Below are 16,524 nucleotides of genomic sequence, written 5' to 3' on the forward strand. Positions count from 1 at the left end.
TCGTCAAAACACCGTTATGTCAAAGTTGAAGGAACATACGTAAATACTTCCAGTTATCCGAGGTTCGACTCAGCCAAATAATGGATTCGGCAAACATTTACCGATGGGTCTAAAGATGTTACTTCGACACAACTCTTAAGTTCGACACATCCAAATTCGACACAACAGTGTTTGACTGTACGGGTATGATGCTGGCCATCAGGGTAAATCTGGGTTTGCTACATGGCGACTTACGGCGCCTCGCAACCCCAAACCTGCTCAGTTCCTCTCCTGAGTGAATCTCTAAAATTAATCAAATCCTGGTGTCCCACCGTGATATTGCTGGAATAAAGCTAACATGGCAGTCACCAGTACACCCGCTGCCATTATGAACGTCGCAACAATGTCTGGAGCAAAGATGAAACACGACTTTGATTCTCCAATACATAACGTCGACTTTCAGCTAAGTTAGCTTCGTAAAACCGGACCCTGAACAGAGAAATACCGATTGCGTGACCGTAGCTGTTTGGATTCGAGATGGCTGAAAACGTCCTAATGCCACTTCCGTTATGAAGTCAGCTGTTGATGGGTGTTAATGTACTGTGAGGGATAGGGCCTCCGGTTACACCCATTCTGAGAATTGCTTCTCATTCTGATGGTCGTCAATGGCATGTATCGTGAAGCACCTATATCATAATTATATAAATTTTGATTCTTCAGAGGGGCGGTCGCCTAGTGGTTAAAGCGTTCGCTCGTCACGGCGAAGACCCGGGTTCGATTCCCGACATGGGTACAATGTGTGAAGCCCATTTTTTGTGTCCCCCGCCGTGATATTGCTGGAATATATCTAAAAGCGGCATAAAACCATACTCACTCACTCACTGATTCTACAGAAATCTGGAATGCATGTTGGGATGGCTGGTGATTTGCACCTAAAACCGGCTGTTACGAGTCTATTGTCTAAACTACAAGTTGCATAACGAACATATCAATAATGACTATGCTTTGTCAATTCACTGTTAAATGGTGCGATGAGGTGACGTGTTTAACATCGCCCGCGAGTGTGTATATGTGTGTGTGTGGCTGTTTGTACAAGTCCAGGCTAATGATTGTTTTATAGCGCTAACCCACTGAAATACCATGCCGCAGTGTTATAACAGTCGTTGTGTCACCCGTTGTGATATATAATAACAATAAAGTTGATAGTACCGATGATAATGTTCTCATTGACAATGGTCATAGACGTCAACCAATCACATTAAAATTAAATCTTCTTCTCCGATACGATACCTCTCTGACGATGCTTCCACAGGTGGTTGTGTTGGCTGAACTCTGAGCGAACCTTTGACCGCCCATTGTACATGTATATGAAGGTTGCAAGGGTCCCTGAGCCAATCAGATGTCACCTTTCTAAATGTCACATGTCATGTCAGCTTACTTCCGATTCGGCTTCAATTCTTTAAATTACCACCTCAATTCGGGAAACTCAATTAGTACAAAATAAAACACACGCAGAACACACATATTACTTCGTTTGTACCCCCTTTTGGGTGTAAATGGCATGGTGCTTAGAGGTGAGTGTATACAAAATCAATGACACTATAATTGTGCGGCCTTATTTATCTACATTCGGAACTAGTTGTTTTAATTCGTTTATTCGTTAATTCGAGATTCTTAAATCAGATATGCTGTTCTGAATGCTTCGCTCACTCGTATCGAGAATTTAGAAGTTCAAAGACTGATTGGCTGATTCGAAAGATCACGTGACGAGACGCAAAGAGGTAAATGATCTTCTTTTGATGAGCCTGAGACGTCAGCGGTACGACTGGGCCCAGTTTTACACATCAGCTGCAGATCTGCGACTGTTTTCACCGCGAAAACCAAACAAAGACCTCCGTCAAAATATGAAGATCCCAGTAAACACTTTCGCTCCGCCGAATTTCTGTAAGAGGTTTCGCGTGGGAGTTAAAAGCAAACTGGTATCTATCAAAGGACGCGCTAACGCAGAACGAAGAACGGAGAACGAAGCATTGAGCTAAATAATCCATGACCGATCACTTGACCTTAATGAATTGTCACAAGTTGTTTGATCAATTGAAACGCGGTTTCTGAATGTATCATAGATGACCATTGAAATACATGGAAACCATGCGTTCTGGTCTGTTTCCCTGATCTCAAAGAACAGACTATTCTACGCACGGGTTAAGGCAAGGTTACTAGCTCCTTGCACTTACTTTTTACTTGACTTGACTTGTAGACAGTCTGTCGCCAGAGAACTCGGCCAAGAGACCATCTTTTCTATTGTGCATGCGCGCAGATAGAATCTGTTGAGCTGTTGAATGTTGACTGTTGAGCTGTTGAATGTTGACTGTAGAGCTGTTGAATGTTGGGCTGTTGAGCTGTTGACTGTTGAGCTGTTGAGCTGTTGAATGTTGACTGTTGAGCTGTTGACTGTTGAGCTGTTGAGCTGTTGACTGTTGAGCTGTTGAATGTTGACTGTAGAGCTGTTGAATGTTGAGCTGTTAACTGTTGAGCTGTTGAGTGTTGACTGTTGAGCTGTTGACTGTTGAGCTGTTGAATGTTGACTGTAGAGCTGTTGAATGTTGACTGTTGAGCTGTTGAGCTGTTGACTGTTGAGCTGTTGATCGTTGAGCTGTTGACTGTTGAGCTGTTGAATGTTGACTGTAGAGCTGATGAATGTTGACTGTTGAGCTGTTGAATGTTGACTGTTGAGCTGTTGAATGTTGACTGTAGAGCTGTTGAATGTTGACTGTTGAGCTGTTGAATGTTGACTGTTGAGCTGTTGAATGTTGACTGTTGAGCTTAGATACCAAGCCATTATGTTTTATACGAAAGTATACTGAAACAACGCCACAATACATAAAACGAATTCGTTAGTAACATTGGTTAGTACAAGACCGTTTCGAAATATGAAAAACACAACTAAACGCGTCTATGAATTTTCTGGTCCATCACTTGATTGTCTGGTCCATCACTTGATTGTCTGGTGCATTTACTGGTCGCCGCCGCATGGCAGGCAAAAACAAACACTTACAAATTGTGCTAACTGTGTAAGTGGTGGGTGTTACCGGTAGGGCAGGACATGCTTATTACCCTTTTCGCGAACACCTGGTGTCATCATTGATTTTCAGTGATCCATTAATATAATCACTCTATTATTGCGCCCAATGGAATCTGTTTCGGCGGATAATCGAGACTGGTTCTTCTCTGGCGTTGCTGTGCTGGGCTCAGTTTCTCAAAGCTATTTTAGCGATACGACTCTCATTACTCCTTTGACTCGTAGCGCTAAGGTCGCTATTTGAAACTGGGCCCTACATTGCAGAAAGATGCAATATGCTTACTTTTCGGAGGTTGCGGGATTGAAAGATGCACCATAGTTCCCTGTCTTCTGCCCAGACTAGGTTGTAATTAGAGTCTAAAACTGAGACTTTGTTTCTGTTTTATAAGGAAAATCCTTATACTCTCGATTGAAGCACATTATAAGATTTGAGCATACAGTCAGACAACCTAGGAATGACTGGTCGGAGTTGTAAGTAAGCATAAGATATATGGATGGACAACCTCTTTATTCTTTGATGGGCATTTAGAAGTTGGAAGAACATGAATGCATGACACATGTTTACGAATAGCAACTTATTTTATTCTTTGTCACGACGTTTCAGAGCCACTTTTTGTTCCTTCATCACCTGACCAGGAAGCTATCTATAAAAAATTTCATATTTCCCATTTAAAATTAAGAGCGACGTTTCGGTGCAGGTTCTAACACCATTATCACTTTGTTTGATAACGGTGTTAGAACCTACACCGAAACGTCGCTCCTAATTGTAATAAAGAAGTTGTTCATCCATATGATCATACTAGTATATTCTCCTTACTCAGTACACCAGCTCCTAAATGCCTCTCAAAGAAATTAGTTGGATGTGATTGCCCAGACTATTGCTTACGGAAGTGGTAACCCGAAATGTATTCCTAAAGTTTTATGTGTGCGAGAATTTATAAATCTGTTTTCTTTAAACGAATGCAGAACAACTGAGATAAAGACAAAAAGCCTACACTCCAGGAATTTATAAAATTGACCAGTAAGTATTTGCTTTTATAGTTGTTCTTTGGGCTTTTCTCATTTAGTGCCTTGAATCTTAACGACGTGGTGATCAATCGGTTACATTCAGCCCCCTTCCCTTGCAATCGTTTCAGTTGTGATTTCATCTCTGCAAGGAATACAAATACCAGCTCGGGGGAGGTTTCCTATCCCGTATTGTCATCGCCATACCAATGCGCTTTCTGTGGGTAAAACTATGCAGAACTCCCGACAGGGCCTTTTAACGCACAGCTGATATTGACAGAGTGAAAGTTAGGTGAATGACTAGCCAGACAGCCGTGTGTGGAGTTGACATGTCACATCCCGTGGTTTCTCGCAAGCTCTCGTGGTAACTGACAAATAATATCCTGGAGGTACCTTGTTCTGGGATTGACATTAAAGTTTGAGTAGCAGGCAAGACGTTCTTGAATTTTACAAGTTGGTTTGGCCTACAGCATTTGGGTAAGTTTTCTGAGCGAACGTTGTATCCTTCATGCATTGAGACTGGATGTAACAAATCACGCGACGAGCCTGTCGGCACTTTGAAAATCCTTTTCAAATGAAAAATTTGAAAGGAATACAAATGTAGCGTCCTTTAGAAATGCTTTGAAATGATTGAGTTACCGCTTTCAGCAGTCAAGCATTAACTGAATAATTATGAGTAATTTAAAGATTGCTGAATGATTTGTTTTGTTTTGTTTTGTTTGTTGTTTAACGCCGCACTCAGCAATATTACACCTATATGACGGCGGTCTGTAGATAATCGAGTCTGGACCAGACAATCCAGTGATTGACATCACGAATATCGATCCACGCAATTGAAATACGATGACATGCATCAACCAAGTCAGCGAGCCTGACCATCCGATCCCGTAGGTCGCCTCTTAAAGAATGAATGCAGGTATAGTTTGATAACTTCACGCGCAAGAAATACGATAACGGAACAGGATTTCAGACAATGTCTCGTCACATGACCGGTCATGTAATCAAGCCAATGCAATGCAATAGTTACTACTACTACTACTACTACTACTACTACTACTACTACTACTACTACTACTGTTTACTTCCACGACCACTACTACTACCATCACCACGATTACTACTCACCGTGAAGATCATTCGATTATTTACAGACCCATTAGAGTGCCCCATTAAACAACAAACAAACTACTACCACTACTACTACTACTACTACTACTACTACTACTACTACTACTACTAGCACTGCTGCTACTGTTACCAGAAAGTTTTATGTTACTGATTTTTATTCATAAATGGATATCAGGGTGATTGACATGCTGTCGGTCAACCCAGCCACGGGAGCATTCACGCCGACGCTCTGTTTAAAAACATGTACAAATACCATCATCCGTTGGGAATTGCTGCGCCAAAACGTCGAGGTTAGGGTTGTTGTAAGTGCTCCTGTAATCAATCACATCCGACCAACTGTTTCTGTTTTTATTAATTAATATTAAGGTTTTTCATGGGAAGTGGATTTAGAATAAAACCTAGCACTTGTTCACCGACGCAAGGGTAACTATCTAGCAAACCAGCACAATATCTGATTTAAAGAAGCGGTTGGCCAGGATACTTCATGCTGTCTGTTATCCTAAAACGTGATTAGCAAAACTTTCAAGTCAATTTTCGATTTCGGTTGATTGTTTGATTTCTGTTATACCTTTTTCAAATTCAATCGGATATTAATTTCTTATTTTCTGCCTGGTCACGCATTATCTAAACTGTATTTGAATCAAGCAAGAGTTGTTTTGCCGAGGAGTAAGATAGCTCTGGTTTATTTTGAGTGAGCGATTAGGGTTAAACTTTCATGCTGTTGCACCAGCTCATTCACATCAGGCTAATCCACATACAGGTCTGTAGGGTCTACCTAGTCTAGACTGTCTCACAGTCCCCGAACGTTATTATATTCCCTTACGCCCACACCTTACTGTAATGCTAAGCCCTATATGAAGCAAGTCTAGATCTCACTGGGTCTCCAGTCATCATCATCATCATCATCATCATCACCACCATGATAACAACAATAATAACTATGTGCATGTTTATAATCCGACAAATCCACACCCTAAAATATTTTCAAAGTACTACATTATTACCCCGTCAATGGAACACTGTCACTCGATTTCATTCTCAGCTCCCTGGGGAGTATACAACTCAAGCTGCATATAAACAGTACTTAAATCCAATCAATGCCAGTCTGTTTAGTACTCGATCACTAGATTGTCTGGTCCGGACTCGATTATTTGCAGACCGCCGTCATATAGGTGTAATATTGCGGCGTTAAACAACAAACAAACAAACAAACAAACAAACATAGAATATTGCCCATTAAGCACATACCCTTGCCCATGAATCACATAACCTTCACACTTGGTGGCGATATAATGTTATTATTACGTCAAGGTCACACAAAGAAGGGAGGTAATTACGTTAAGACAGAGGTACACACATTCTAAATACGTAATAAGGTGCGACAACAGGTAATGACACTGAACTATTCATAACTGTAAGAGACTTGTTGAAAAGGTTAAGCTAACCTGTTCCATTCTGCTATGACGTGAGGTGAAATGGGGTTTAACGTCGCATTCATGAGTATTGCACTTATATTGCACTTATATAGCGACGTGCATGCACGTGTGTGTGTGTGGCTGCTTGTACTAGTCCGGACTGACGTCGATTGTATACTGCTAGCTCACCGAGATACCATACCACAGTTTAACAAGAATACCCGACCCAGACGCAGACCAGAGTATACTGACTCCTAACCGACCAGTCCTTGTTTTAGCCCCTTAATACCGAGCGCCAGACAGGGTAACAACAAGTACCATCTTTAAACCTCTTTTGGTATGACAAGATCGAACCCCAGACCATCCACTCTCCGGGCGGACGCTCTACCACTAGACCACGGAGGCGGTCACCCCCATTAGAAAAGATAAGCCTGCACAGAATGATGATCTGAGTAAAGGCAGAGGCGCGTGTAAGTCAGAATTATAACGTGGCGGTTATACAGACAGATTAAGGACACTTTAATTCAGCTCCTGTAGAATACAGAGGGAAAACTTTGATGTGTGGAATGTCAGGGCAATATAAGATTTATATCCTCCTCAATTCGAGGCTTAAACAGCTACAGTCAGTTCCGGATGTAACACAATCGGTTATAACGAATAATTGAGTTAGACGAAGTAAGATGTAATAGAGGTAGTTGAGTACATTGCTTACATGAAGTACTGTTTGACAAGGCAGAAATCTGGCTATCATTTAAGAACAGTGGGTTACATAGCATGTCATAAACTAGTATCAACAAATAGAATGTGGTTATTAATTAATGTAACATAAGTTTGGGAACTAAATCCCTTGCACTTTGCGAATTCTTTCACATTGGAACTTGTGTGTATGTACATCGCTACAATGTCTGTAAATTGCTGTGAATGTGCCGACGATGTGTCTCATTTAAGTGTAAATCTGTTCCCGACTTCGTTCATACTCTGCCTCATATACACGGCGGGTGTACGTGAAGAACCCATGTTGACGGTTGACAATTTATATTACTCATATTATATTACTATATTTTTCAAGTTTCCCCGGGCTAGTTATATTTTGGGAAAGCAGTTCCATCTCTCTCTCTCTCTCTCTCTCACACACACACACACACACACACACACACACACACACACACACACACACACGCACGCACGCACGCACGCACGCACGCACGCACGCACGCACGCACGCACGCACGCACGCACGCACGCACACCACACACACACCGCACGCGCGCACACAAGCACGCACACACACACACGCACGCACACACACACACACACAAACGCACGCACACACACACACAAACGCACGCACACACACACGCACGCACACACGCGCACGCACACACACACACACACACACACACACACACACACACACACACACACACACACACACACACTACGCAACATACGCGGCCGAACAGCCTCCGTGGTAGAGCGTCCGCCCAGAGAGCAGAAGGTCAGGGGTTCGATCCCCTGCCGCGTCACGCGTCATACCAAAAGACGTTAAAAGATGGCACTAGTTGTTACCCTGTCTGGCGCTCGGCAGTAAGCGGCTAAAACAAGGACTGGTCGGCTCGGAGTATGCTGTATCCGAGTAAGGTATTCATGTTAAACTGCGGCATGGTATCTCAGTGGGCTAGCACTATAAATCGGCATCAGTCCGGACTAGTACAAGCAGCCACACATACACATATACACACGTGCATGCACGTCGCTATATAAGTGCAATAATCTTGGACGCGACGTTAAACCCCATTACATACGCGGCCACCCATCGCACATCACAAACGCGGCCACACACCACACCATACCACACCAGATCAGCGGCCGCACACATAGCACCACAGACCGCATCCCACACCACACAATACCCTGTCACTCGCCACACACAGCACAACACACAACACACAACACATACGCGGCCACACACCACACCATACGCGGTCACTCGCCACACACAGCACAACACACAATACAACATACGCGGCCACACACCAGATCACAACACACAATACAACATACGCGGCCACACACCAGATCACAACACACAATACAACATACGCAGCCACACACCAGATCACAACACACAATACAACATACGCAGCCACACACCAGATCACAACACACAATACAACATACGCGGCCACACACCAGATCACAACACACAATAAAACATACGCGGCCACACACCAGATCACAACACACAATACAACATACGCGGCCACACAACACACAATACAACATACATGGCCACATACTACACACGCAGCACAACACATACAGCATACACGGCTACACACAACACACACACAGCACAACACCCAATACAACAAACACGGCCACACACAACACACCAAACCTAAAAAACACAACTCCCCCACATCCTCACCCTCATCCTCACCTTCACCCTCACCACCACCCCCATCCCCAACCCTCAGGTTTCCAACCTCACTCTTCACCACCTCGTCATATGTTATTACTAAGACATTACAGAGCATTTAAAAAACTACAGTTTCAGTAACTATAAACTGCATCAAATTTCGCTTGTGAAATTTAATTTTACTGTGTCTGCCTGTGCCATTATTGTCTTGATTCCAAACAGAAGCAAATGCAAATAGGACAGAAATGCAAATATCACATTACACTCGTCTAAAACTCGTAAAAACAGACTTTCTGTATCTGCTATGGATTTGTATAGGAAACCTGAGTTTCTGGCAAAGTCGTGAGCTCACGAGTCAGGGGTATTTTTGGTACCAACAATTCTCGACAAGCATGTCTTAGCATAACAATGTCACAATGACATCTAATAATATCCCCAACACATATATCCTCCTGGATGCATTTCTTACCAATTATATGAACAATAACAACCCTCGGACCTGTTTTATCCTATACATAAAAGATTCGTGTACCTGATTATTTACATCAGTTGTACTGGGCCCTATTTAAACTCTGTATCCCGATTTGTGATTTCATTTCAATGTATTTCATATTTCTGTTTGCATATCATCCTGAAATAGAGGATTTATCAATACACCTCCCGAAGCTAATTGTGTAGTAATACTTGGTGGCTATTGGAACTCAATAACACGGGTTTGATTGTAACTTTGAAAGTTTCAACCAATGGCGCGTCATGACCCCCCTCGAGCCGCCACTGACCAATGAAAAGCCAGATTTGACACATGCGCGTGCAGGCTGTGTGAGATCACACGATCACTTAAAGGGAAACGTGGAGCGCCGACAAGCGATATGATCAATACCTTACAGGTTCAGTCAGTAGAGCTGTACCATCAGCTGGGTCGCTATACCTCATAACAGGCAGGACAGCATAGGTTATAGTGCATGCCTCGCGCTGTTCAGTGTTGACACAGAGAGTTGTGACACGGCCGGAGGGGTGAAGGATGTACCCGTGGGGGTGGGGACGACGTGCTGTCTGACTCCCAGGTAAGACCTCACGTAATGACTACATTGTATTTGTGATGAACGCTGGTGGATGATGTACCTGTGGCAGATTCAGCTCTCCTGCTACAGGTGTTGGATCTCTGTGAATTTACCTATAACGCTGATGTAGATACGCTAGACGAAGTAGTGCTAATCAAACGGTATGCGTTTTCTATTTAGTACATGTTTTATTTATTCTAGATATTCGCGTTGTTTTTAAGTCTCCGCTGGATGTGGTTAAATATCATTTGACTCAGATTATAAATGTAATATTTATGTCAGTGCTTACGTTATTCGTGATTCGTTTAAGGAACCGATGACACTTGAATACCTTCAGGGACATACATAGTAGCAGTGACGTCAGATGTTTTAGTAACCGATGAGTCGTAGACGAACAGTTACTGGTTGAAGATGTAGCAGTAGTAGAAGTAGTAAATGTGGTAGTAGCAGCAGAAGTTGAAGTATTTGTAGCAGCAGCAGCAGCAGTAGTAGTAGTAGTAGTAGTAGTAGTAGTACTACTACTAGTAGTTGTAGTTATAATATAGCAACAGTACTACAAGAATAGTAGCTCAGGAGTAGTAGTAGTAGTAGTAGTACTACTACTAGTAGTTGTAGTTGTAATATAGCAACAGTACTACAAGAATAGTAGCTCAGGAGTAGTAGTAGTAGTAGTAGTAGTAGATGTGGTAGTAGCAGCAGAAGTTGAAGTATTTGTCGCAGCAGTAGTAGTAGTAGTAGTAGTTGTAGTTGTAAAATAGCAACAGTACTACAAGAATAATAGCTCAGGAGTAGTAGTAGTAGTAGTGGTAGTAGCAGCAGAAGTTGAAGTATTTGTCGCAGCAGTAGTAGTAGTAGTAGTAGTAGTTGTAGTTGTAAAATAGCAACAGTACTACAAGAATAGTAGCTCAGGAGTAGTAGTAGTAGTAGTAGTTGTGGTAGTAGCAGCAGAAGTTGAAGTATTTGTCGCAGCAGTAGTAGTAGTAGTAGTAGTAGTAGTTGTAGTAGTTGAAGTAGTAGTTGTAGTTGTAAAATAGCAACAGTACTACAAGAATAGTAGCTCAGGAGTAGTAGTAGTAGTAGATGTGGTAGTAGCAGCAGAAGTTGAAGTATTTATCGCAGCAGTTGTAGTAGTAGTAGTAGTAGTAGTAGTAGTTGTAGTTGTTAAATAGCAACAGTACTACAAGAATAATAGCTCAGGAGTAGTAGTAGTAGTAGTGGTAGTAGCAGCAGAAGTTGAAGTATTTGTCGCAGCAGTAGTAGTAGTAGTAGTAGTAGTAGTAGTAGTTGTAGTTGTAAAATAGCAACAGTACTACAAGAATAGTAGATCAGGAGTAGTAGTAGTAGTAGTAGTAGTAGTAGTAGTAAAAGAAGAGTAGAAGTCGTAGTATAAGTGACAGTATGTGACAGTTATATATATTTAGTAACACAAACATCATTAGTTTAAGGAACCGAAGACAGTCGTAGACTAACAGATCGTGGTCGCAGGTGTTTATTGTTTGTTGTTTAAAGCCGCACTCAGCAATATTCAAGCCATGTGACGGCGGTCTGTAAATAATCGAGTCTGGACCAGACAATCCAGTGATTGACATCATGGGCACCGATCTACGCAATTGGGATACGATGACATGCTTCAACCAAGTCAGCGAGCCACCCGATCCAGTAAGTCGCCTCTTAGGACTTTCATAGGTTGCTGAAGACCGGATCTTCTCAGGTCCGTGGTAAAAGTAGTAGTAGTAGTAGTAGTAGTAGTAGTAGTAGTAGTAGTAGTAGTAGTTGAAGCAGTGACGTCAGACGTTTTAGTTACCGCAGTCGTAGATCATGGTGGAAAGAGTCTGCGTTCTAGCAGCCCCAACAGTTTCAAACGCTGTGCCGACATAAACCAGATCTGTTACTTCCTGATGTGGTCGCCTACTACATACACAGCACGCTCGTCACAACATCACAATAAATATAAGTTATCAACATGAACGTATGATTAATCTGCCACAGTGTTGAGGAGAATATCGGACCTGAGAGTGATTATTGGGTTTATCATTACAAAGATCGATCACGTGCTGCATGAAGGTGTTCTTACCGTTAGCCGACACATCGATCTACGTGAGCTGCCGTCACGTGAACTGATTTATTATGTGTATATACAATGTTTTTTCTCATACAACTCAAATTACTACATATACTGACACACAATGGAAACGCATAATCATGTTTTAAAGCATCAGACAATATGTGTTTTTGCGCTTAAGTTCGTCTCGAAACACACGGAATGAGATTCAAACCCGACTGACGACAGCGTTGTGTTTGGTTATCTCTTCCTAAATACACAGAACAACCTTATTTGATTTTTGTGGCCTTTTTGTCCAATATAAAAAAAACGAATACGGGTTTTCAACAATCTCATTTAAATCAGATCTTAGTTCTCGCTATCGCTAAACAAAGATCTAAGGACATCCGATTACGGGTCACGCCAGAACGACCTTTCATCCAACCAATCAGAGCGTCGCTTACCAGATCATGAAAGTGACAGTCGAAATGTGTTTTCTAATCATGCAACCACGATATAATTAACACGGGGTATTCCGGACGACAGTTAAGGGTTTAATGATTATATCCATACAATCTAGGACATCTATAAGCCATTCCAGAATGTTCTACTTATCAGTTTTAATTTTTTTAATCGAGAATACGTCAAAATATGTTTCGAAGCGGAGTCGCCAGTTTGAAACTTGTGTCGTAAAGCTCGAGAAAGCTGCCTTCTGATTGGCCAATGTCGGTTTCTTGTCAGTTATTTCATTGGTCGGTCAAAGTTCGCGCAAGGTCGGTCTGACGTGACCCGTAATGGGATGTCCTCAGATCTTTGGTTAGCGGTAGCGAAAACTAAGATCTAATTTTAATGAGATTGGCTTTTCAAGTGTTTCAGTTTATTTTAATTCACGTCATGTTCATTTAAATAATAAAATGACGTTATAAAAGTCTTAAATTTTCCGTTCAGTGAATGAAAACGATAAACCTGCATAAACCGAACTACTGCAAAACCGCGTTAATCCGGACACTATTCTATACTCTATCATTTTTAAACAGCAATAAGCTATGTACGTTTCAATGTATTTAGCCTCTGTTCAATGAGGTCGCCGGCCTAGTTAAGGCACTGCAATCCGCTGGTTTAGTTATGGGTTCGAAGCAAGATTCAACCTATTATTACCCCTAGGCTGGGCTTTCTCGTCCCCCTCGGGTCCCCCTACCACCACACGTTGATACCCCATGTTATAAACAGCATTCTGTACAGGCGGTATTCAGCCCCAAGTCCTTCGTCATTCGTCACCACTCGCCCCTTTCCGTAACCTGCGAGAAGACTCGTCCCCCTATCGATGAATGTTATGTGCCAAAATACGACAAACCAATCAGAATGCGCGTATGATTTCAAGTTCTTCGTCAAAGAATCCCACAGAAATAATTTTTGATTTTACATATGTCTTGCATCTAAAAATATACCGAAGACACGGTTAAAATGTGTTCAATCATACTGTATAATTCCGCCCGTCCCGATGTGCTTTAAATTGCATGTGAAATATATATAATATATGGGGAAATAAATGTGAACCATTACGCATCGAGTTGACAATTGTTTTAGGTATGCCCGTTTGCGCTAAGACGGTACCCGGTCGCAAAAATGGCCACGAGAGGGACACGAGTCGCTATTCGGCTTGTCCCGGAATAACACGAGTTGGTCACGAATGGTCCTTCGTGTGTCCTGAAACCCGATAATTTGTTTCAACACAATCTGACACACGGTGATATGCCCTTAACGTTCTAAAGACAGCGTTTTACCCTGAATCTCGCCGCGAAAAGCTGCAAGACTGCTGATGTGCCGTTAAGCAATATTCATTCACTCACTCACTACCCTAAATCATTCATCAATTCGGAAACCCGTTGATACGTTTCCACATTAACCGACACGCCATATATCCCCTCGTTAACACGTCCATATCGGCAGTAATGGGGTTGTCCTGATTAACAAGGTGATGCTGTGGTGATGCGGGTAAAGAGTTACGGTGTATTCTAATGACAAGACGGTTCTTCCCAATGCGACTAGTACTCTGTAAACCCAAATTGTTTATCGATAATCGATAACTCTGTTATAGATGAGTAACTGTTTATCCATGTATGCCAACTTAAAATTAAATTTGCAAGAGTAAAGGAAGATTATATTGGTTGCGGTGTTGTATTTGACGTTAGCAAGTTTAAAGGTAGATCATTAAAATCTGATCTTGTTCAGGTGTACAGAGTAAAGCTATCATTTACAGACCCATTCTGTTGAAAGTTGGAAATGCTTCGTTGCTGAACTGCAACTAGCGGGAAGAATTTTACTTAAGCACTTCTGGTAGTAACTGGGGCAGTGGGATAGCCTAGTGGTTAAAGCGTTCGCTCGTCACGCCGAAGACCCGGGCTCGATTCCCCACATGGGTACAATGTGTGAAGCCCATTTCTGATGTCCCCCGCCGTGATATTGCGGGAATATTGCTAGAAGCGGCGTAAAACCATACTCACTCACTCACTCTTGTAGTAACTTGGGGTTCCCACAGAGTTTGAATAAGGGTTTACCCCGCTACCAATAAGACAGGACATGCCTACCCTTTTCCCGGACACCTGGTGTTACCAGTGAATTTCACTGATCCATTCATATAATAGCCGCTGTTTTGCCTTTTACGCCCATTGAAATTTGTTTCCGCGGAATATGGAGACCGGTTATTTTCTGGCTTTGAGATTTTATATATATTCGTATTGTGATCAAACCCAGGATTGAATGCTAAAATACTAGCCTATCATATGTCCGTTTAATGGTACAAGCTAAATATAATCATTTGAAGATTCTAGCCGTTACCTTCATGCAGCTAGAACTTATACCCACACTAACGCACTAAGAACAACCCCCAAGGGTTTAATCTTGAGTAGCTTTGTTGTTATTCCTGGAATTAAGAAACATCAGCCAGACAGTTATGGACAATATAGTACGTCACAGTTGGAAGAGTGTAGAGCACCACTCCCTGCTGCCGTCGGGCGGACTATTTCAAGCCTATTTGCTCAAGCTTATGAAATAACATCATCTTTTTCATTCATCTTGATTCGTTTACTTTCCTCGATCAAGCCCTGGAACTCTTTGTTATTATATACAGAGCTACCTCTGTCTCAGTTGATGACGTCACGAGACGAACGTTTCCCCCGAGACTTGTAACGCGTGACGTCACCGTGGTAATTTCCAATACATATCTACTACAGTGTACGCCTCTGTAATAGATCTTTGTGAAATTCCTATAGCTGATTCAATATAAGAAGCAATTCAAACACGTTGTTTCCACGGAGGCGGCGAGCACGGAAATAACGCGTCCAAATGAAGATGGTCTATTATTTAAAGGAATATTTATAGACTTTGAACGTTGCTTCTGATGAATGATCACACACTTCATATGTTCATCAGCTTTATATTGTTATGTTGTGGTCACTGAGCAGAATGGGTGAGTGAGTGAGTGAGTGAGATGTGATTATATGCCAGTTTAACAGTGTTTGAGTTACATCCGTCAGCTGTGTGTGTGTGTTTGTGTGCGTGCGCGCGTGCTTGTATGTGTGCGTGCTTGTGCGCGCGCGTGTGTGTGTGTGTGTGTGTGTGTGTGTGTGTGTGTGTGTGTGTGTGTGTGTGTGTGTGTGTGTGTGTGTGTGTCCACTGCGTATAACTCATGTAAATTCTCACACAAATACTAAATGCTTCTCAAACGGTACACATGACGATATATTCCAATAATATATAATTGCATTTGTATGTTCATAAGTTGATTTAAAAGGCCATCTATCAATAGCAATTAGAAGAAAATCTATTTGTAGGATTTTCATATATTTCCAGGCCCATCACGTCAAGTTAACAACGTCATTTGGGGTAGTACGCATAAACATAATAGAAGCGGAATACGAAAATAATCAGACTGAATAATAATATCATAGTGGGATCAATGGATATAATTCAAGGTTTACAAGCTGTTATACATCCAATATGTGCTTCCAAGCGTCCAACAACCTTGTTATTGTCGGCCCTGTCGATCACTCTTTTTCATTCCAACTTATAGTATGGAACATGTTCTGCATCAATCTCATTTGTACAATTGCAATAAATACAAGAAGAATTATTTCAAAATGCTTTTTTGTAGCCCCGCGGAAGACGTACACAATTTGACGCATCAGTTACAAAAATGATGTCCGATGCAATTCCCTATATATGTACGATATGATTTCGTGGTTTTTCAGGTGAATGATTGGCGTGCCTTTGCAGGTGTTTGTGACGGGTGACACAGGTGGGGCTGGATATGCTTACCTTTTCCCGAACACCTTGTATCGTCACTATTGAATTTGATGGTGATTCATTAACATAATCTGCTTATTATATAGTCG

The 16,524-nt window shown here is 42.0% G+C and overlaps 1 protein-coding gene across 2 annotated transcripts in view; it reads left to right on the forward strand.

The window, feature by feature from the left end:
- Positions 1 to 16,524, forward strand: part of LOC124132709 (leucine-rich repeat-containing protein 74A-like) — a 141,643-nt gene that overhangs the window by 62,702 nt on the left and 62,417 nt on the right. The window contains exon 1 of one of the 2 annotated variants that reach the window (XM_048387781.1): positions 9,879 to 10,092. The exons of the other annotated variant lie outside the window; for it this stretch is intronic. The gene's annotated coding sequence lies outside the window, so the exon portion shown is untranslated. Of the gene's footprint in view, positions 1 to 9,878; positions 10,093 to 16,524 lie in introns of those variants that run through there. 2 annotated transcript variants of the gene reach the window in all.

Source organism: Haliotis rufescens, unplaced genomic scaffold, assembly GCF_023055435.1.
Source record: "Haliotis rufescens isolate VD_foot unplaced genomic scaffold, xgHalRufe1.0.p SCAF_7, whole genome shotgun sequence".
Classification (NCBI taxonomy): Eukaryota; Metazoa; Mollusca; class Gastropoda; order Lepetellida; family Haliotidae; genus Haliotis; species Haliotis rufescens.